General features: G+C 41.4%; 1 long non-coding RNA gene and 2 pseudogenes across 1 annotated transcript; 2 read left to right on the top strand and 1 right to left on the bottom strand.

Annotated features, from left to right (window-relative positions):
- The window catches only part of LOC131410148 (serine/threonine-protein phosphatase 4 regulatory subunit 2-like), a 156,108-nt pseudogene extending 133,154 nt beyond the window's left edge, over window positions 1-22,954 (top strand).
- LOC131410151 (uncharacterized) lies at window positions 3,991-10,637 on the bottom strand. The gene is made up of 3 exons (XR_009221170.1): window positions 10,522-10,637; window positions 6,190-6,369; window positions 3,991-5,610 (listed from the first exon to the last, which is right to left on the bottom strand). It is a non-coding gene; the product is annotated as an uncharacterized LOC131410151 (long non-coding RNA).
- LOC131410149 (serine/threonine-protein phosphatase 4 regulatory subunit 2-like) overlaps window positions 22,183-23,095 on the top strand; it is a 78,826-nt pseudogene continuing 77,913 nt past the window's right edge.

Genomic DNA, 23,095 nt, shown 5'->3' with positions numbered 1-23,095 from the left:
CAGGTCTGACTCCAAATCCTTGCTCTTAAACATCAAGTTTTACTCTGGGGAGGCTCAGAGTGGGAAGGGATGGAGCCCTTCCATTCCCTTTTTGCCTTCAATACCTATCTTTTAGGTTCTGGAAGTCTGGGCACCCACTATAGTTTCCACTGCGTCCAGGACTGTGAGAGCATGCACACACGTGCGTACACACTCCCCACACACCTCACGCTCCTTTCCACACTCCACACATACTCTCCATGTAACCCCCCACCCTCACATCCCTTCATCTCTGCTCACACCCCCTCCATGTGCTCCCCTTACACACTGTCAAAACATAGACATTATCTGCATATTAATGCAGAATTAGGATCACATTACCTTTGGTTTTGCAATCTGTTTTTTTTCATGAAACCATATCATACTTGATATGATTTTTGGACAATCCACAGCTTACGAACTTTTTAGTACATTTCACTGACTATGACTCTAGCATTCATTTTTAACTCACGGAGGTTCATATTTTTTCCTTATAGGCTCAATACTTGCATTCTAACAAGAACTGAGGACAGACAGAAACCTATCTTAGCTCATCCACGTCAGTACAATCTGAGTCCACGAAGTCACACCATGTAGACTCTTAACTGGTGACCATACATCTTATAAACAGTGGTGGAGAGACTTACCACAGACTAGGGCATCTCTGGCATTGCGGGCCCCCTGAGGAGGGAGCCCTACTGGTACAGGGACATTTTGCTGGCTCACTGCAAAAATCTCTTCCTAGCCTGTTCCAGAATTCCACAATTATTCCTTCTTTTGATTTCAGTGATTGCACTAAAAATGCACATCTTTTCTGTCATCATATAGCAAACTCTAAACTAGTGGTTCTCCCTGGAGGTCATCATTCTCTCACTCACTGGAAGCTTTTTTTCAAAAAGCACAGCCCGCTCGCATCCCTGTGGGGTGAGAATGCGGGTGTGAAAGCTATACCAGAATCTCTGGGGCTGGGGCAAGTAAAGTGTGAAACCTCTCCAGGAGATTCAAATTACTGCACCCCTTCCAGCATTCAGCCTCATTAATTCTTTAGCATTATAATAGGTCATTTATTATATTAGTTACTAAAGGCTGACTAAAGAAGGTTCCTTTGAAGGTAAGTGTATTTGGGGGCAAAGGGACTGTAGAAGAATCAGGAAAGGTCAGAGCTCTCCTGGAATGTGAATGCCAAGAACGGTATTCTAAATACAATCAGCTCTGCCCCAGAACAAGGCTGAAGTTTTGTTTCTCTTGAGGGGGGCAGTGGGGAGCTGGAAGGGAGCGCAAGATGAGATGGAGAAACAATTGACAACCTGTCTTGGAGAGAGGGAAGTGTCCAATCTCTTTGAGGTACAGTCCGGGACCACAGCCATCCCCACCAAGATTTAAGCCAGCGCAGAGAACACCCCGCAGGTGGTTTTCCTGTTCTAGCAACAGACTTGCTCTCCACTGACCATACTGCTGAAGCATCTGAAGACTCCAGCTGTCCCAGCACTGCCCCTTAGTTGCTGGGGCAATACAATTTCTGGTGGTTGCCGGCATCACACACACTGTTCACTAAGTGTATTTGGCTGTGCCCAACCTTGGAGAACGGGGATCCTTGAGAGGTGATCTCTTTCCAGAGTCTGAAAAGGGAAATGGTAGAGGGAGGGGCAAAACCCCCCTTTTGTCCTTACTGTAATCCTCATTTACCTAATCAGCCTCCCAACCTCTCTCTCTGTCTCTCTCTCAATCCCTCTTTCACACAACCCCTTGATATTAGAATAGGTAGGCTATCACTCCTTTCTCCTCCTGTCCGGATTTCCCTTACACAAAACTGCATGATCTGGCTGGCAAAGTCTGGCCCTTAATGTTCTCAAGGTGGAAATAAAGCAATTTACACAGCCCTTTATAAAGACAATTGCCTGGCTTGTAAAGTTATTGTCTTGCCATAAAATCCCATTTTTAAATGTCAGAAGCTCTCTTCATTCCTTCTGGAATATTCTAATTATCCCTTACCCCCAGTTCCATGGAAAATATAAACATCATATAGTCATAAAGGCAAAAAAGAAAAGCATTTTAATAATTTTCAAAATACTGTGCATTCCTAAAAAACTAAACTAAATTATTTTTATTCTTGGGACATAGGCAAGATAACCATTGTATTTTGAGCTATATTCATTTTTTTTCCAACATGAAGAAGTGAAATGACTCCTGTGTTTTTGCTTCTTTTAGATTGGGCAGATACAGAGATGGCATTGATTCTATTTACAAAGTAGAAGGTTCCTCAGAACTCTGTTGATAACTCCTCATTAGCATGGGATTTTTCTGTTTTTTAAGGACCATCATTTAACATCTAACACGGAATTCAGAGATGAAAGGTTCCAAAGAATGGAATCAACACGGCTCATATCTTGCCAAACCACCTGCTGTAGTCAACACAATTTGAAAATTAAAAGGTGTTGTAGACTTTTTTTTTTTGGTGAGGAAGATTGGCCCTAAACTAATGTCTGTGCCAATCTTCCTCTCTTTTGTATGTGGGATGCCACCACAGCATGGCTTGATGAGCGGTGTGTAGGTCAGCGACCGGGATCCAAACCCATGAACCCCAGGCCACTGAAGTGGAGCATGCGAACTTAACCACTCTGCCACCAGGTCAGCCCCTAGACTTTTTTTCAGGACAAAACTTGCCTTTTTTCCTTCTCAGAGGTATGGCCCAGGGGAATATACTTTTATGTGTTAATATACAGCATCCTTGTTTTGGGTCTGTGAATGGGTATTGTTGACACAAATAATCCATAACCAATCCATAAATCAAAATTAGGATGACTTTCTTATGAGCCAAATTTGAGGACCATCTAGCCCGGGAGAGTCCTTTCACAAAGGAATGGAGCACTGCAAAGAAGTGGGGGGTACAGAGTGGTTATATACCATCAAAGAGCATGTATCACATAAGACTGCAATATCCCTTTTACAATAGTCGCGACATTGCCCTGTTGGCACAGCGATTGACGGACACAGCAGGTATCAGGTCTGCTGTGTCCATGGGCGCAGCAGGTAGCAGGTCTGTTGTCTCAAGTTGGGTGGTCACAGGGTGAGCACAGCAATCAAATCCTAGCCTAGAGAGAAATGCTTATCCTTAAGGAAATGCCAACGTGGGGGATGTTGCATCCTTATCTTAAGGGCATTTGTTCTTGCCTTTGGGACATGTTAATTGCTTAAAGCAGATATACAATGCATGTTCAAAGGTCACAGGCCCTTTTGGAAAAACAAGGTCAGGCCGAATTAGTTTGACAAAAATGGCTTCCTCATATGCTCCAATATATCCTATTGCTTGCCATTTATTTACTGGTATCATGGCCTTCTACTCTCAGGCTGGATGTGTTGGTGGAAGTGGACCACTAGCAGCAGACGCAGCAGTAACAGCAAATGTCCAAACAAACTAGTTACTGTTGGTACATCTGTGAATTCTACAAGGTTCCATATTGACCTCAGTGTTCCCAGGACCTCAGTGTTCCCAATATACACAGACAAGTTTAGTACTGTCTTGAGTTAGCTTTGTTTAATGCTCTTTGTTAGGAAACCATGCTGGTCAGTTGGGGCAAGCTTCCAGGTCCAGGAGGGAGGGTGGGCTGATCCTTTCATGGAACCTGCCATTTCTCATTTATTGAGTTTCTGAAGACAAAAAATCTCTCTCAACCTATGAATAGTGATGAAGTGCATGAACTGGGAACCTGTTTTAGTTTGGGTTCCCTCAAAAGCCTGCCATGAGACAAGGATTGGGTGTAAGCAATTTTTTTGAGAGCCTATTCCAGGAAGTACTCTGAGGGAATGAAGTGAGCTAGGGAAGGGAGGAAGGCAAATACAAGTTTTGTTAATAAATAATTTACTGCCATGGGCCACTGGGGTTCATTCCCACTGAGGACGCTCTAAGAAACTTGTAGAACACATCTCAGAATTATCTCATTAAAGGACAAGGAAGCAGTGATATATCCACCAAATCCTATTCCTCATTGGTTGAAAATGTCTGAAAAAATTGTGAATGAGTTTGAACTATTAGTGGATGTTTCACCTAGCCCATTTATCCAGGCGAGCTTTGTCTTTCATTGTCCATTGTTATTTTATAAGTCTAAGTTGTAGAAAATAGATAGTAATGCAGATAATTCTTATCCATAGACATGCAGTGAATACAATTGACTATTACCTGTGGATATTGACCAGTTTTGCTTCTATCTGTAAATTCATCTCAGCATTGTTTGTCTTCACATATACGAGTGGTGCTTTGAATTCTCCTTTGAACCGGTTGGAACATCTTATTAGTTACCTCATCACACAGTGATTTAAATAAAATTTTTGACACTTGTTCATTTTATTTTTGTATGAAAGTCATGATTTTACCTTTTTTTTGGGAAAATTATCCTTTAAAAAGAGTAACACCCTAGGGCATTGACTCCCTGACAGTTAGCACAGCCAGAGAAAGCCCCAGGAGAGACATAGGAAGCCTTTGGTATTTACAGGCACTATCTGCAAGTGATCTTTTGGGTAGGTCAAAGGGATGAGTGGGGACCAACAATGTCTGCAGTAGAGACTTAGCAAAACTTTTAAAAAGAGCACCTTTCCTACTTCCCAAGGCCAGCACTCATGTCTGCTTTGCACCTCCTTTCAAGGATCTCTTTTTAGTAAAGTCACCTTGGATTATGGAATAAGAGATTATGATTTTTCAGATGTCTTTCATAGCCATATTCATTTACTTTATCAAAAGCAGAAAATCTTTTATGACATAAAGTCTCCAGAAGGTAAGAACCTTATAAACCAGGTTGTTATTCTCATCACTATTGTATCCCTAGCACCCTGAACAGAGTCTGGTACACAGTGGGTGCTCAATAAGTAAGTATTCTTCTGGACACTGTGACATAGGGTGCTCTCTACCAAGGTTAATTGGAAAGTTTTGACTTTTTCTTTGAAAAAGGGAAGTAGAACTCCTCAAAATGGGAAAGTGGTATGAAATGGCACATTCGAAGCCTCATACTAGTACATTCTGTATCACATGTGGTCTCCTGACAATAGAATAATAGGCCACTGAATATTCAGACTTCATCTGATTGACAGAGATGTTTAGAAAGGCACTGTATGGTTAAAATAAGCAGTGAGATTCATAGTTATCACCACTGGAAGGGAGAGATGCTGGCAAGCCACTTCTCTGAGCATTCTATGGCTTCTACATGATATCTCCCAATTCTATGAGAGTAGAACAGTCCTGAGAGAATTACTTAGTTTCCCTAGAAAAACTTAGTTCACCTTAATCTGTTCCATCCGCTGGGGTACCAATGCTAAAAACTACACTTCCGAGACCCCTTTGCAGCTACCGTTACAGATGTTTATGAAATTCATCCCATGAAATGCACAGGTGTGTGGCTTGAGTTTCGAACTGAATTAAGTGGGAGAGAGGCAGCGGCATGGGACACATCCATTTTGCTAGTGATGATCTGGCAGCAGAGCATGGTCAGGCATCCAGTAATTTTGGTGGTCACTTCTTCATCCCCAGATAGCAGCTAAGGCAGTGTATTGCCGCAGCTAGAACCGGCAGTAGCAGCAATTGCAGTAGTTAGGCTAGAGAGGCTGCAGTAACAAATGAATTTCAGCGGCTTCGCACAAAGAAGTTTATTTCTTTCTCATATAACAGTCCTGCAGGGAGGGGCTCAGTAGGCTAGCTTTCCTCCATATGACCTTTCAAGGACTCATCTCAGCATGTAAAACCGTTTCATACCTCCATGCTCCTTCCCTGGACTGGAATTTCCATGCCAAGGATTACCTTGAAGGTCCACGTCTTCTTTTCCTTCATTATCTTCTCTTACCTCCTATTTGTACCTCTCTCTCCCTTGGAGATAGCAAGCATTTCCATGATTTCAATGGTATCTTCTATGCATATGATTAATTATTTTCTATTTCTCTTAAACTCTAGATATAAATTTCCCACTTTTAATAATTGAACTTTGTATCTTACTTCAAACCAGCTCATTTCCTGTTGTATTGCTCTGAGTGGAGGATGGTTACATTTACTGGGTATACCTTTTACTAACCAGGGCATACAATATATGCTGTTTACTTCCATACTAATTGGGGTAATTAAAGCTAACTGGTGCAATAGTAAAACACCACTATCTTAGTGAATTAAAACAAGAAAGATTTATTTCTCACCATTATGAAGTTCGATTTGGGCCAGGTGACTCTCCACTCTCTTGTAGCAACTCCATCTGGAACAAACAGCTTTAAAGGCTGTTGTGTTGGGAGGAGAGGGATGGAGGAGCACATGTCACTCCCATTCATGGTCCATTACCCAGAACTGGTCACATAATTCCAACCTAACTGCAAGGGAGGCTGGGGAATGGAGAGAGGCATGTGAAATATTTGATGATCACTGACTTTGTGTCATACTTATTTCCCTAAATCAGATTAAGCCTGCTCTGAGCCCCCACCTATCTTTCTTCCATAGGATCATTCAAAAATTCCAAGCTTCTGAAGCCCCAAAGTGGGGTTCCTTCATCCCTGGTTGTCACAATTTTTACCATGCTCCTCTGGGGATTCCATGTTGTTGAGCACTGGTCCCCAGGGTGTGATTGCTGGGCTGTGCTGCTCCTGGTGGGCCCCGAGCCTTCATGGAAGTCCTCCCTACTGGCTGCTGACTCAGCATCATGCAGCCATTCCTCCATGTAAAGGCTGTGTACACAATTGGGACCCTGGTCTTTGCCCTTCTGCCCCATGTAGTCTCTATTATTGCAAAAAGCTCAAAATTGCAGTCAGGTTCAGCATTTCTGCTTTCCTAACATGGCATTCCTCTCTATCCCTTCCCTTTCCGGGATCATTAAGATTGATATCTGAGAAGAGAGCCTGGTGGGGTTAAGAAAAGGAGATGTTAAAAGCAATTAGTATTATTCCTAATAACTCACTCAACACATATTAATTAATGGCATCACTCACCCAGTCACCTAAGCTTAACTTGGTATCATCTTCAACCTTTTCCTTTATCTAGCTTTCCTTTCGCAGTGTCCTATTGATTTGGCCTCCAAAACATCTCAATGTTCTTTGCCCTTCCTTTTCTATCCTCTCACCTTTATTACCTCATACACTAATAGGCATCGAACTTTTTTTCTGACTTCATTTTCCTCTTTTCCAAATTGTCTTGTATATTGTTTTAGTTCATAAAAATACTATTTTCTAACCATTAAACCTTTTGTAAAACTATTTAAATATACCTAAAAGTAGAAAGAATACTATATTGAACTCTCATGTACCCATCACCCAGCTTCAAAAGTTAGAAAATTTTGCCTATTTGTTTCATCTACAAAAACATTCCCCCATTTTTTTTTCCTGGAGTATTTAAAAGAGATTTTCAGACATTATATCATTTAAATCAGTGTGTAACTCTAACCAGCAATAACTATGTGTTATGTAATATTATCTAATACTTAGTTCAGGGGCCGGCCCGGTGGCGCAGCGGTTAAGTGCGCGCACTCTGCTGCAGCAGCCCGGGGTTCGCTGGTTCGGATCCCAGCGAGCACCGATGCACCGTTTGTCAGGCCATGCTGTGGCGGCATCCCATATAAAGAAGAGGAAGATGGGCACGATGTTAGCCCAGGGCCAGGCTTCCTCAGCAAAACAAGAGGATGATTGGCAGATGTTAGCTCAGGGCAGATCTTCCTCAAAAAAAAAAAAATAATAATAATAATACTTAGTTCATGTTAAAATGTCCCCAATTGCCTCAAAAATATCTTTTTTCATGTGGGTTGCTAGAGTAAGAATCCAAAGTTCTCACAAAGAAGGCGTTTGTTTCATAGGCCTCTTAAGTTTCACCTAATCTACAACATTTCCCACTCCTGGTTTCTCTCTTTGCCATTTATTTGTTGAGGAAACTAGGTCATTTGCCTTTAGAGTTTCCTCTTTCTGAATTTTGATGATGTATAACATGTTTCTCTATCCCTCGCATTTCCTGTAAACTGGTTAATTAGATCGGGCAGCTTGAATCCATTCAGTTTCAGTTTCGACAAAAGCTTGCATTGCTGGGCGCCTCCCCTTGCATCACATCGGGGCACACACAGTGTCTGGTGTCTCACTTTAAGCGATGTTAATTGAGTCACCAGTTGTAAAGTTCCCCATCAATATTTCTCATAACATTTTCAGTATCTATTTTGCCTTGACACATTATTCTGAGTTACAAATGGTATTTTTTTTCCCAATTCAATCTTTCTCCATTAGCTGAAAATCTTTTATAAAGAAGAACTGTCTCTCATCAAACTATTTGGTCATTCAACAAAAAATTGAGAGTCTACCATACACCTGATCACTACTGAGCTCAAAAAACAATTTTTTACATTGACCACACTCCTTGGTCTTAGCCTGTGACCTCAAGCTGTTCAACGTCCAGCCACAAACTTCCTTCCTATCTCATCTTTCATGTCTAATTAATACATCTAATTGATAAGCTGCTCAAAACTGATCAGCCAGCTTATAAGTTAAGCCTGCTTTCTGGGTTCTCTTTGTCCAAACCCAACCCATCCTTCAATCCCAATTCTCCCTGAAGTCTTGCTCAGTATACCTGCAGCCCTCTTCATTGTCTCCAGGGCACTTACATGTTCTGGTTATTTACTGACATCTCACGCAACTGCTACTTATTCCCTGAGGTCTTCTAGAGCTCTTCACATGCTAAGTCTTGCTTCCTCAACTGGACTCTAAGCTCCTTGAGGCCTCTTAGTGGACTCAATCTTATTCATTTAAGGGTAACATATCCCTCCCTGATGTGTAAAATGTAGATAACATGGATCTTCTAAATTCAGTATTGAATCAATATGGTAGGTTGCCAACATGTGGAATCCAAATAGTGCTGATAAACATCATGAAATGTCAGAAAGACAATGAGGCTCTACGAAAACAAACAACAGAAGCACCTCCTCACATTTTTTTTTTTCTTTTTAACGAGAGGTGCAGCTTGTAGTTAACAGGAAGAAATGTAATTGAGTAGAGGTTTGAAGATAACACAGCGTTTCATCTGGAGAATTTTTGTGAAATTTTATTTCTGTGAATCCAGCGTAATACAGGGCCCACACTCCTTCCATGAAATCTCCCTGGATTTTATGAGGTCAATAAAATATCCTAAATTTCTCTAAGCCAGAATGTCTTGGTCTTCTCTAGAAGTCTGTCAAAATACAATCTATTTCCTGATCAAATAGCATATAACGCCATTTATTCCCTCTTTCTAATATGCGTGAAATACCTAAGAAATAAAAGCTTTCTGAAATCAGCTCACAAAATCATTGAGCCAACCCTGTGGCTTCTTCTGTGTCTTGTCTTTTTATTGTTGCTTAAGGAAATGGTAATATCTTTAGACATCTTCCTTTCAATAAGAAAATCAGGATTGCTCGACTGGTGCTGGGAAACCTGGAATCTGGGAAATCATGAGATGAAATTCCAGAAGCTTCATTTACCAATGTTACAGAAGAACGTAAACTTGCCCTCACTCTTACAGGGGTGGGGCCCTACCTCAGCCTTCATCTCTGAACCTGTGGGCTCGATAAATCATCAACAAAAATGCATGGCACTCAAAGCTGAGGCTACTCTAGTCCCAGGAAGGAGAACACAAGCCTGAAATGTTTCCAGAAGCGTTTCTATCTTTTTTTTTTTTTTTACCTATCAAGATAGAAATTTTTCGGCCAACAAAATTTTTGCTCGCTTGCAACTTTGTAATATCTCTGTCAGAGAAAGAAAAAAAACCCTTTTCAGTACTCTAAATCACAAAAGAAAAATGTTAATTGGATGCTATCCCTGTCAATCATCTTAGGTATAAAAGAGCGAGGCAGGCACCTCTAGAGAGAGAAGCACAGGCCACATTATGCTCAGGAAGCACGTCTCTGTGCTAATATTTATTTGTCTGTCCCTCCGTGTAGTGGCAGGGACAGGAATGGGGGTATAGGGATGATCTCCATTCTTTTTGGAGCTTTAAGTTAAAGAAGAAAGCCAGCTCACTCACAGACTGTGGAGAAAACAGCAATTCCAGGAAATACGATTACTAATTAATGTTAGTTTGGGTAGAAATTCAAATTGGGTTGAAAATCCCTTACGACTGTCTCTTGGATATTTGGACCTTTCATTATTGCCTTATAAAAAGTACTTACTAATTAATTAGGAAGTGTGGCAAGAGAGCCCCCCTGTTCATTGGCCAAAAATTCATTCACTTCAGATTTCCCCTGAAACATTTGAAAAGGCCTATCCGGCCACCTGCTCCTCCCTGAGTCTTGTTCCTCTGCTCACAACTCCTAGAGGACCTGCCACGGCCCGACTGATGGCCCAGTGGACAAACCTTGGGGCCCAGCCCCCCAGCAGGCCTCAGAGCACCTTCTGAGGCCTGGAGGCGCAAGCGCCCTCGAGGGCTGTGAGGCCGCTCGCTCGGAGCAGGTCTGACAAGGCAGTGGGAAAAGCCCCTCAGGCTGGCAGGCTGAAGAGACCCTCGGGCACCCAGAGAGCCTGCCTGACCCTTACCTGAGAAGTTATGTGCCCAACTCTTCTCTCGGGGAAGCGACGGAGGAGCAACTCAGTTTCCTCAAATGAAGCCCGCTAACTGCCGCCCACGAGCCAGGAGACGGCGTCCATCTGGCCCCGCCCCTGCGTTGACTCCGCCCCTGCCTTGGCCCCGCCTCCAGCGTTGGCCCCGCCCCCAGGGCGCGCTGCGCAAGGGCTCCCCGCGGAGATCCCTCCCGTGGTTCATTCACTCTCTCAAATGGTTGTTGAGTACCAGCCGCGTGTTGAACTCCAGATGCTGGGGACAGGGCAGTGTGTGGGATAGACAGTGTCCTCAGTGTGAAAAGTGCTGGGATGGAGACAGGAAGGGACAAGGAAAGTCTTGCGGAGAAACACTTCTTTCAGAATAAAAGGAAGGAAAGAAGGGGTGGGATATAAGTCTCATTGAAGGTTTCTGGATGGAAAGCTCCCATTTGATGGCTCCTGGTTCCTCTGTGAAGTGGGGGCTCCAGCCCATCAGCTGGGGGAACAAAATTTTGAGGAAAGTGGAGATATGTGAAATAATCTTGAGTAGGATGGAAGAGAGGGTTGACTAAGAAAACTATGATGTAAACTCTGCAAGACAGGAAGCTTCCTGTGCTGGGGTTCACAAGGGCTAAGTACAGTACATAGCACATGGAAGGTGCTTAATATGAATGGAATGAATGAAGTAGTGAATGAATAAATGATTTTGGTGTTGGAGCAGATCACTAGTTGTGACCATTAGTTCCTGATAGCACCAGTATCCTCATGTGTGTGATTTTATCTAATAAGGCTGAATCACTTACTAGAGGGCAGATCTGGAAGAGGCAGGGTTGAGATTTTGCCAGGCGGGAATGATGAAAAGGAAATGGAGTGAAGATGTCTGGGATGTCATTTCAGTGATGGACCTTGAAATCAACCAGAGAGGGAGGAAATGAAGAAAAGAGAGGTTGCTAATGGTTAGAGAGTAGGTGGAAAGGTTGATGGATCGAAGATCCTGACAAAGTTGAAGAATTGGCATATTAAGGACACAGGCTAGAAGGACTGGAGGTTGAGGTCAAAGGGTAGGATATCAGAATATTATTTCAGAAGGCAGAGCTGTTCCTGGAAGTAAGGTCTAGGCCTTTCCATAGCTGAGTTAAGAGCTCTGAGATGAGAAAGTCTATTGAGAGTCTAGGTTATTGGATGGTCCAATCACATGGAAGTTAGGATCTCCCAGAAATTTCCATCCTGCACTGGAATGCAGTGCATCCACATCCCACTCCTTCCCCTCTCCCAGAGCCTCCACAGAATTTGCATCCACCCTTCAATAGAAGTTTGAGAGCCTAAAGGGGCAGCGAAGTGGCTCTGAGCCAGCAGACAGCAGCAGGGCAGTGAGAGAAGTATGTGGTAGATATCTGTTTCGTTTGTTTTTAACACCCAGCCTTCGTTCTCCCATCTGGAAACACTATCTCTATTGTTCTCTGGGAATTAACTACCATTCTTCAGTCTCAGTCTATGTGCAGATATTATAGTTTTCCCCACCGCATCCCTACGCCGGGGGTGGGTATGTGACTCAGGCCTGGCAAAAGAGATGAGCATGTGACTCAACTGGAGCCGCTAAGGCACAGTGAGACTTGCACATGGACCCTTGTGAATAAGGCACCATAGTTTCAGCTGCACTTGAACCTGGGAGGGTATTGCCCTGAACTTGCTGGCAGCCATCCTGCCACCATATAAAGTCTGCGAATAAAGCCAGTACAGAAGACAGAGAGCCAAGAAATGGAGAGATGCTGAATCCTAATGGTGTCAGTTGAGCCCTGTGTCAGTGCTTCTGCTTAAAGCCAGTCCTGATCCAGGCTTTTCAGTCACATGAGTCAATATATTCCCTTTTGTGTTTAGGCCATTGAATTGTACTTTATATCGCTTATATTCAGATTTTTCCTCATAATACCAGGGGGGTTCTCCATCCCTGGTTCCTGCTTCTGAGCTAGTTCGTTAAATGTATATTAACTTCTCTGTGCCTCAGTTTCTTTTTCTGTTAAAGGGGATGAATGATACATAGAATTGTAAGATTAAATGGATGATAAATTTAAAATCATGAATCTGTTCTACAACATCGAGATGCAAAAAAATCACATTAATTTTTCTGAATTAAATTAAATCTGGCTCTTTACCCCCATTTACTGTGGTAGGAAAACACCCAATATCAGTCATTCTTTGGGCCCTTCTTTTTTAGCATGATATACACTGCTTTTAAAAAAACTAAAGAAAGAGCATCTGGTCTTCAGCTCGTCGTGGTTGTCACTAGTGTTTTCAAATTCACACAAGATACTGAGTTCTAGGATTCAGGAATGAGAAATTTGATTCTCAGGAATTCCCAAAACCATAAGTTATTTTACAGTTTTATAACATTTTATTTACATATTTTTAATAAATAAAAAGTTAAGTTTATTAATGTTTTTAAGAAAATGTGGCCTATAAGAAATATTCAAACACTGCAAAATGACTCTGTAAGCATTATTGAAGAACATTTGAATAACAACTTTTGGTGTTCTAGCAAAGTTAACGGTGCTATATGAAATCATAGGTGATATGTCAAAACTGCAAAATTAAAGACGGTTTCTTTCCAAAACTTGTTTCTTGGAAAATCATTTTTAGGATTTGTGTAGTGTATACTGTGTTTAAACTTAGTAATTTTTATTTTATTTTCAGGAATAACTGATTGTTGACAGATAGGGCCATGAACACACACTCAACATGGCGACAGCTACACAGGAGTGGTTAGATCGTGACCCCTTTACAGTAAGGAGACAGAGCACGAGTCCCTACACAGGGAAATTATCCACCCCCACCTCACCCCCCTAGTTCTTGGCAGCTCAGACTTTGTCCCGCACTGAGGCATTGCCATGGGTCCTACACTTGCATGATAATCTGCCTTTCTCCAGTCCCCAAAAGAAAGAAGGAACAAGACCCTGCGACTCGGGGACAACAGCCACAAGTTCCTGAACTGCCTCTCAGTCTCCCTAATAAAACCCAAACTGGTTCTTGTGACGCGGGCAGGCTAATTTAGGCTCTGGCTTCCAGTGCCCGTGGAAATTCCAGATGACAGGTCTCCAAGAGAAGAGGTCCTTTCCTTGCCTGGGTCCCTGCCCTAAGCACGAAGACTCATATTCAATTCTCAGTGTTAGTAACTGCTATGAAGGCTGGCGCTCCAGTGAGCCCAGCGAGAAAATCTAGTCCCAACAGCTGGGCTCTGGGCTCCCTGTTCCCACTCCACACCCAAGATGTCAGCCCATTCATGCGTTTTGGTTGCCCTGATGGTAGGTGTGGAAAGTAGGGCTTGGTATTGTCTAACTCCAAGGAGCCCTATTCCTGTTGTATTCTGTGTCAGCGGCAACTCCTGGAACACAACTCTTTTTGAAAAACAATCGATTCCAAAGATGTACAAAACTGTGAGTGCTAGGTGTGAGTCCAAAGTATGTTTTTGTAGGTAAATAGTTCCTCATCCCCCCTCTGTTACTTGGCTAACGAGTTTGGTGTTTCCCTGAAACCTCCTACTTTCCCCATGGGCAGGAGGAGTAGGGGACAGGAGAAACAGTGCTGGAAGCAGAGCGAGAGTAGGGCTTCCCTCCAGGATGGGCCCCAACTTCATTTGGAATAAGTCAGTTACTAGCTCCCTTGTGTGTGCAAATCCTGATCGCCTCTTCCCCTGTTTGTCTCCAGAGATAAGCCAACACCTGCGAGTCAGGTATGCCTTGCTGTGTGACTCCATAAGCCCTTTTAAGACATTACCCCTCTGGGTAAAAAGTTTTGGGGCCATGGGCAAATGGGGGACAAATCATTGGATTTGGGTTCTTTGGCCCTGGCTTTTCCATCTTTTAGGTGACAGCCTCTCTGAATTTCAAACTGTGAGAATCAAACAAAATGATGGATGTGCAATATTGTTAAAGATATTATTAAGAGCAGACATTATTCATCTTGCTAGCCATAAGGTTTGGCTCTCTCTATAGGAACTGAAGATTGCTGCTGTAGTCCTGAGGTCTGAGAGCTAGAGCAGAGGAGTATGGGTCCAGAGCTACGTGCCCCTAAGTTGTACACCTCTCTAGGCCCAAAGATAAGTGATGTACAGGATCCCGTGGTTACTTTACTACGTTTACATGCTAACCGCCACGTCATCTTTGCCTCCTTCTTTTGATGTCTCCAACTCCTTTGATATCTTTTCCACCCAGCTTTATTGAGATATAGACATATAACATTGTATCAGTTTAAGGTGTACAAAGTGATGATTTGATACACGTATGTATTGTGAAATGATTGCCACAATAAGGTGAGTTAACACATCTATTACCTCATATAACTACTATTTTTTTGTGGTGATAGCATTTAAAATCTACTCTATTAGCAAATGTCAAGTATATAATACAGTATTGTTAACTATAGTCACCATGATGTACATTAGATCTCCAGAACTCATTCATCTTATAACTGGAAGTTTGTACCCTTTGACCCACTTCTCCCCCTTTCCTGCACCCCCCTAGCCTCTGGCAACCACCATTCCACTTTGTTTCCATGAGTTGAGGTTTTTTTTAGAGTTCACATACAAGTGAGATCATACAGTATTTGTCTTTCTCTGTCTGACTGATTTCATTTAGCATAATACCCTAAAGCTCCATCCAGGTTGCTGCAAATGAAAGGTTTTCCTTCTTTTCATGGCTGAATAATATTCCATTGTGTGTGTGTATATATATATATATATATATATATATATATATATATATATATATATACCACAACTTCTTTATCCATTCATCCATCCATGGAGACTTTGGCTGTTTCCATGTCTTTGTTATTGTGAATAACACTGCAGTGAACATGGGAGGGCAAATACTTCTTCAAGATGGTGATTCCAATTCCTTAAGATATGTACCGAGAAGTGGAATTGCTGGATCATATGGTAGTTTTATGTTTAATTTCTTGAGGAACTTTCATACTGGTTCCTATAGTGGCCGCACCAATTTACATTCCAACCAACAGCACAAAGTTTCCCTTTTCTCCACATCCTTGCTAACACTCCTTATCTTTTGTCTTTTTTTATAATAAAACATCCTAACAGATATGAGGTGATATTTCATTGTGGTTTTGATTTGCATTTCCCTGATGATTCGTGATGCCGAGCATCTTTTCATATACTTGCTGGCCATTTGTATCTTCTTTGGAAAAATGTCTATTCAGGTCTTCTGCCCACTTTTAATCAGATTATTAGTCTTTTTCCTACTGAGTCATATGAGTTTCTTAAGTATTTTGGATATTAACCCCTTATCTGATATGTATGGTTTGCAAACATTTTCTCCCGTTCTGCAGGGTGCCTCTTCATTTTGTGGATTGTATCTTTTGTTGTATGGAAGCTTTTCTGTTTGATGTAGTCCCACTTGCTTGTTTTTGCTTATGTTGCTTGTGTTTTTGGTGTCGTATCCAAAAAATCATTGCCAAGATCAGTGTGGAGGAGCTTTTTCCATATGTTTTGTTCTGGGCGTATTATGGTTTCAGGTCTTACATTTAAGTCTTTAATCCATTTTGAGTTAGTTTTCGTGAGTGGTGTAAGATATGGGTCCAACTTCATTCTTTTGCATGTGGATCCCCAGTTTTCTGTTGCCCTTTTTCTAACATCTTAAACGGGATGCTTAGCTCATTAATTTTCCATCTTTATTCTTTTCTAATCCCAGCATCTGAAGAAATAAGTTCGCCTCTCAATATCACTTTATCTACTGTGTTGGAGGACCCCAAGACCACTCTCGAGTTCAATAATTAGTTTGAAGGACTCACAGAACTCACAAATGCTGTTACACTCATGGTTACGGTTTACTACATTGAAAGGATATAGAATACAATCACCAAAGGGAAAAGGCTTATGGGACAGAGTCCAGGAGGTTACCAGGCACAGCTTCCAGTTTTCCTCTCTCTGTGGAGTTGTGTGGACTTACAAAGCTTAATTCTCCCAGCAATGATGTGTGACAACATGCACAAAATACTTCCAACCGGTGAAGCTCATCCGAACTTCAGTGGATTTTATTGGGGGTCAGACACATAGGCTTGGAGCCCTCATGTGACTGATGTTAACTACTCAGTTTCTAGTCCCTCCCAGAGGTCAAACCCATACAGCATGACCGAGTGCCCCAGGTGAACGAAAACAGGTGTTTACCATAAATCACATTATTTGCGTAAACTGTCTGACACGGCCCAAGGCCCCAGGTATACAGATGCTCTTATCAGGCAGGATATTCCAAGGCTCATTGGTTATCCCCTGGGAGATTTCTTTGGAATGTACAAAGTTTGAACATCCTAAATCTGCTGAGTTAAACCTTTCCTACTCACATTTTATGAGTTAGATTTATAGTTCTACTTTTAAATTTTATTTATTTCCGAATCTATAGACTATATATTTTTACATTTAAAAAATAAGTATATATTTATAATATATACTAATACAATTACTAATATACTATACTACACTATATACTATATACTAATCTACACCTTGCTTTTTTCACTTGAAGTTGTTCCATATCTGTAAAAACAAAAAGAATTTTTTCATTCTTTTTGATGGCTGCACTTTATTAGCCAATTTTCTATTGATAGATGTTAGGAGGTTTTTTTTTCTTTCAATTTTTGCTATTTCAAATAAGACTGAAATTAATAACCATATATGTATATTTTTACTCATGTTCTAATATATTTGTAAGATATATCCCTAAAAGTAAAATTATTGGATAAAATTGTATGTTCGTCTCTAATACTGATAGATATTGCCTATCAAAATAAAGTGTTTTCCACAAAGGTTTCACCAACTTTTAGAGTCTCCTTCTAGCAATGTGAGCGAGTGCCTGCTTCCTCATGCTCTTGCTAAGTCAGTGTATTATAAAACGTATTTATGTTTGTCAATACTGTAGGAGTGATACCTTTGTAGCATTACTTTTCTTTCACTCATCATGTGTAAGGTTGAGCATCTTTTCACATGTGTGAGTCACTTTTATTCTCTTTCAATGAACTGTTTTCACATACGCTTCGTCTAGATTTCTGGTGGCTGATTGATCTTTTTCTTGTTGATCTGAGGGAGCTTTTTCATATCAGTGATATCAGCCATCCATATGTATTGTGAATTGAAAATATTTTTCCCCATTTTTTGTTGACTTTTTTATTTATGTTGGGTTTTGCTACACATTTTTTTGGGGTTTATATGGTTGAATTGATCAATCTTTTAGTTTTTTTTGAGTTTTTTTGTTATATTGTACTCTATAAAACCTTCTCTACTCTAAAATTATGAAAATGTCCTCTCAGGGTTTCTTTTACTAATTTTATCATTTTCTTTTAAAAATTTAAATCTTTGATCTGGAATGTGTTTTGATATAAGATGTAAAGTAGAGCTGAACTCATTTTTGGTCCAAATAGCTACCCAGATATCCCAACACCATCTATTAAGTAATCCATCTATTTTTCACTAACTGGAAAAGCCACCTTTACGTTGTATAAAGTGACACATGTATCAGGTCTATTTATAGACCTTCTGTTCTGTTTTGGTTGGTCAGTCTCTCATCATGTGTCAGGACCACACTGGAGCTTTTTTATGGTTGGGGGGATGCAGATGAGGAAGACTGATGTTGACTTCGGGGTGCACAATTTTGGTTGAGGTATAACAACATACAGAGAAGTGCACAAATCACGAGTATAAAGCTCAATGAGCTTTCATATTGTGAATATACAGTAGAGTATGTACTCAGTACTCGTAACCAGCACTCAGATCAAGAAGCAGAGCATTACCAGGACCTAGAAGCTCCCGTCTAGTCACTTCCCTTGTGAAGGTAACCATTATCCTGGATTAATTCTGACTTCTTTTTTTTTTTATAAGGAAGATTGGCTCTGAGCTAACAACTGCTGCCAATCCTCCTCTTTTTTGCTGAGGAAGACCGGCCCTGGGCTAACATCTGTGCCCATCTTCCTCCACTTTATATGGGACGCCACCACAGCATGGCTTGACAAGCAGGGCGTTGGTGTGGGCCTGGGATCCGAACCTGCAAACCACAGGCCACCACAGCACAGCGCACGCACCACCGGGCTGCCCCCATATTCTGACTTGTAATAGCGTAATTAGTTACACCAATTTTAAAATTATGTGAGTTGAAATATTCAGTATCTGCACATCCTTCTAGTTGCTGTATGTGGGACACGGCCTCAGTATGGCCGGAGAAGCAGTGCGTTGGTGTGCGCCCAGAGTCCGAACCCAGGCCGCCAGCAGCAGAGCGCGCGCACCCCACCGCTAAGCCACAGGGCCGGCCCGGTAATTTTTATTTCGTTTCTCAATAGTTTCGTGCTAACATACAGAAATACAACTGATTTTCTTTTATAATTTGATGAGTCATGCAATTATCCTTCTAGCTGCAAATATTGGATTCATAACAATAATAATATATTTATTTATTTGTGTTATCTAGTAGTACAAAACAAATCCAAAATACTGATGAATAGCAACATTCACATTGGGTTTGGGGCATTCATTCTTTTTTTTTTTTTGTGAGTAAGATCAGCCCTGAGCTAACATCCATGCTAATCCTCCTCTTTTTGCTGAGGAAGACCTGCTCTGGGTTAACATCTATTGCCAATCCTCCTCCTTTTTTTTTTCCCCCAAAGCCCCAGTAGATAGTTGTATGTCATAGTTGCACAGCCTTCTAGTTGCTGTATGTGGGACGTGGCCTCAGCATGGCCGGAGAAGCAGTGTGTCGGTGTGCACCTGGGATCCGAACCCGGGCTGCCAGTAGCGGAGCACGCGCACTTAACCGCTAAGCCACGGGGCCAGCCCAGCCCTTTCCTTTTTAATGAGAAGATCCAATGCTGGCAAATATGGCATGAAAATTAAACCTTTGATTTATTGCTGATACAATCCCTTGGATTTGGCAGTATATATTAAGAACTCTAAAAGTATTCATACTCTTTGACCAGGTAATTTCTCCTCCTTGGAAACTACCCAGAAGAAGCTTTATGCCTTTGTTGCTGCGTTATTGATAATAGTGACACTTAACATCCAACACTAAAGGTTAATTACAGCACTAATAAAATATCATGCAACCGTTAGCATACGCTTCTGCCCTTATTTTCTCAGCTGTTTTTTGTTGTTAGCACCATCGAGTTGATTCCAACTCACAGGACTCTGTGTACAGCAGAGCAGAACCCTCCCTGGTCAGGTCCTTCTTCCTAGTCTGTCTAGTCTGCAAGCTCCACTGCAACCTGTCCACCATGGGTGACCCCGCTGGTATTTGAAATACCAATGGCATAGCTTTCAGCACCACAGCAACACGTAGTCGCCACAGTATGACAACCAACAGACGACTGGTGTGACATTCCCTGATGAAGAAACAAACCCAGGCTGCAGAGGCGAGAGCGCCAGAATCTTGTCCACTAGACCACCAAGGCTGGCTTTATTCTCTCAAGAAGTAACTATTTCACAGTGGTTAATTTATGTGCAGCCTTCTTTAGTATACCCACATTTAAGCAGAGTCAGTATTTGCTTTTTTATGGGAAAATTAATATATCTGAGTGGTTAAGCTTCAGGGATTTTAAAAATCTCCTTCATATTTCTCTAAATGTCTAAAAATGATCTTAAGGGTTTGAGTTTTCTCCATGAGTCCATCCTTGACTCAATATGGAGACAATTTGGGGCTGGCCCCATGGCTTAGCGGTTAAGTGCGCGCACTCCGCTGCTGGTGGCCCAGGTTCGGATCCCAGGCGCGCACCGACGCACCACTTCTCCGGCCGTGCTGAGGCCGCGTCCCACATACAGTAACTAGAAGGATGTGCAGCTATGACATACAACTATCTACTGGGGCTTTGGGGGAAAAAATAAACAAAATAAATTTAAAATATGGAGACAATTTACTGCTGTGTTTTCTGACCTAAGTAGTTTACCTGAAGACTCCAAATACCTCTTATCCGAATTAGCTGAATGGAGACATGAAGCATCTAGAGAAAAGTTCGACTCTGCCAAGAAACTACGTTTTTGAGTCACAGTCTGTCACCAGATGAACAGTTTCTGTCCTCGAGAAGAATAAGGAATATTCAATTGTACCAAATCAAAAACAAAAAGCTAACTAAGAAGATTTTTAGGATTATAGGTAATCGATATCTCATTTTTCTCAGTGGCTCAGCTGGGCTTATTAAGTTGACAACTCCTGAAACTCTTCCTTGAGATGCAAAAGAGGAAAATGCTGTTCACTCTTTGAAAGCCTTTTAACAACAACCTCCACCTTTGGGTTTTTAAATAAGCCAAACCTTTCTCTCTGTTTGAGAATTTAAAAATACCATTTAAAATAGCATCAAAATCCATCAAATAGGGATAAAACTAACAAAAGATGTGCAAAGCCTGTACAGTGAAAACGTTGCTAAAATAAATTAAAGAAAATCTAAATAAATGGAGAGAGATATTATGTTTGTGGGTTGGAAGACTCAATGTTTTTAGATGCTGATTCTCCTCCAAATTAAGCTATATAGTCAATGTCATCCAAGCTAAAATACCAGCAGGGTGTGTGTGTGTGGAAATTAACAAGCTGATTCTGAAATTTATATACAAACTCAAAGGACCTAGGAAAGTCAAGATAGTGTTTTTTTTGGTGTGTGTGTGTGAGGAAGATTAGCCCTGAGCTAACATCCAATGCCAATCCTCTTCTTTTTTCTGAAGAAGACTGGCCCTGGGCTAACATCCATGCCCACCTTCCTCTATTTTACATGGGACGCCGCCACAGCACGACTTGACAAGCGCTGCATCAGTGCGCGCCCGTGATCCGAACCTGTGAATGCCGGGCTGCCGCAGTGGAGCACACACACTTAAACACTAAGCCACTGAGGCGGCCCAAGCCAAGATAGTTTTATTTTATTTTATTTTTTTTGTGAGGAAGATCGGCCCTGAGCTAACATCTGCCAATGCTCCTCGTTTTTTGCTGAGGAAGACTGGCCCTGGGCTAACACCCATGCCCACCTTCCTCTACTTTATAGGGGACTTGCCAAGCAGTGCGGCGGTGCGCACCCAGGATCCGAACGGGCAAACCCCGGGTCGCTGCAGCGGAGCGCGTGCACTTAACCGCTTGCGCCACCAGGCTGGTCCCCCAAGCCAATATAGTTTTAAAGAAGTACAGGCTCTTCTGGGTTGGTGAGCAGGTGGAAATGCTGGGAGAACGGTGAGTCTGGAGAGGGCTTGGAAGCTTTGTGCCCCTTCCCCCATACGTTGCCCTAGGCATCTCTTCCATCTGGCTGGTCCTGAGTTGTATCCTTTGCTAACAAAGCGGAAATCTAATCATCAGGTGAATAAACATCAAATGAAGATGCTGTGGAAACATCAGGTGAAAAGACTCAAGTTGGACAAAGAAGGTGAAGTCGGAGAGATGGCCAAACAACTTCTAGTGAAATCTCTTCAGTTACGGTAGAAGAAACCGAAGAATCGTCGTCATCTAAGAATAAAGACAAAGCAAGTGGTTGTATCAGGCAGCACTGTACAGAAGAGGACAAAGAGGAAGAAGAGTCTCTAATGACATCAACAGACTTGATCCCAGAAAGAAAAAAAATCAAGAAAAAGAATCTGACGACGCCTTAACTGTGAACGAAGAGACTTCTGAGGAAAAGACTCAAATGGAGGAATCTCGTCTGTCTCAAGCTGAGAAAGATTTGCCTTCCAAAGGAAGTGAAACTATAAGGCCCTGTAAGTAGTGATTCTCTCTGCCATGAAACAGAATAATTAGTAGGATCCAATACCAGTCGAACTGGAGAGATTCTCTCAGAATCATCCATAGAAAATGAGGATGAGCCACAGAAGTCACAGAGGAACTGATAGAACAGATTATTTAGAAACATTCAGCTGCAGTATTTGACATACAATTCTAGTTTCACACTGTACGAGGTTTGTATGTAGTAAAGTGGAGCTTTAGTTTTACAAGAGAAGCAGGTTGTAAAATAAAGTACTTTATGGGATAAATCCTGAGAGAGTTGTTCACATAGGAACTGTGAATTATCAGCTCCTCTGGCTCCTGCTTATCACTGACTTTTTTTGGGGGGGGGAGTCTGGTTAATCAGTGGTTTGTGTATAGATTTATTAAAATTTAGAATTAAGGTTTTAAATTGGAAGGTAATAATTACCATTTTTAAACTTTGAGGAGAGTATCACATTTATACATAGACACGAGAAAGCTTTGTGTCTTGTCTTTTTCTGACAGCTCTAGCAGTTTTCATATTTTCATCAGTTTCAACATTTTACCATGTGAACTGTAGGGTTTCATGATAGTTATATACTATTAATATTTATAAATATACATTATATATATTCATCTCTTACAGAAACAGAAAAATATGAAATTTGCCCCCCTAGAATAATATTTTATATTTATATGTAATATATTATACAGGTTATATTACAACATACAGGTTATATTATATAATATATACATATCTATGTTACATATATATAACAGATAATGTTATATGATATGATTATATACAAATAATTATATTATATATTATATATGGCATATATTATATATAAATTACATAATTTTAAATA

The sequence above is a fragment of the Diceros bicornis genome, chromosome 9 (genome assembly GCF_020826845.1).
Source record: "Diceros bicornis minor isolate mBicDic1 chromosome 9, mDicBic1.mat.cur, whole genome shotgun sequence".
Taxonomy (NCBI): Eukaryota; Metazoa; Chordata; class Mammalia; order Perissodactyla; family Rhinocerotidae; genus Diceros; species Diceros bicornis.
This window is presented reverse-complemented; position numbering and strand designations above follow the sequence as displayed.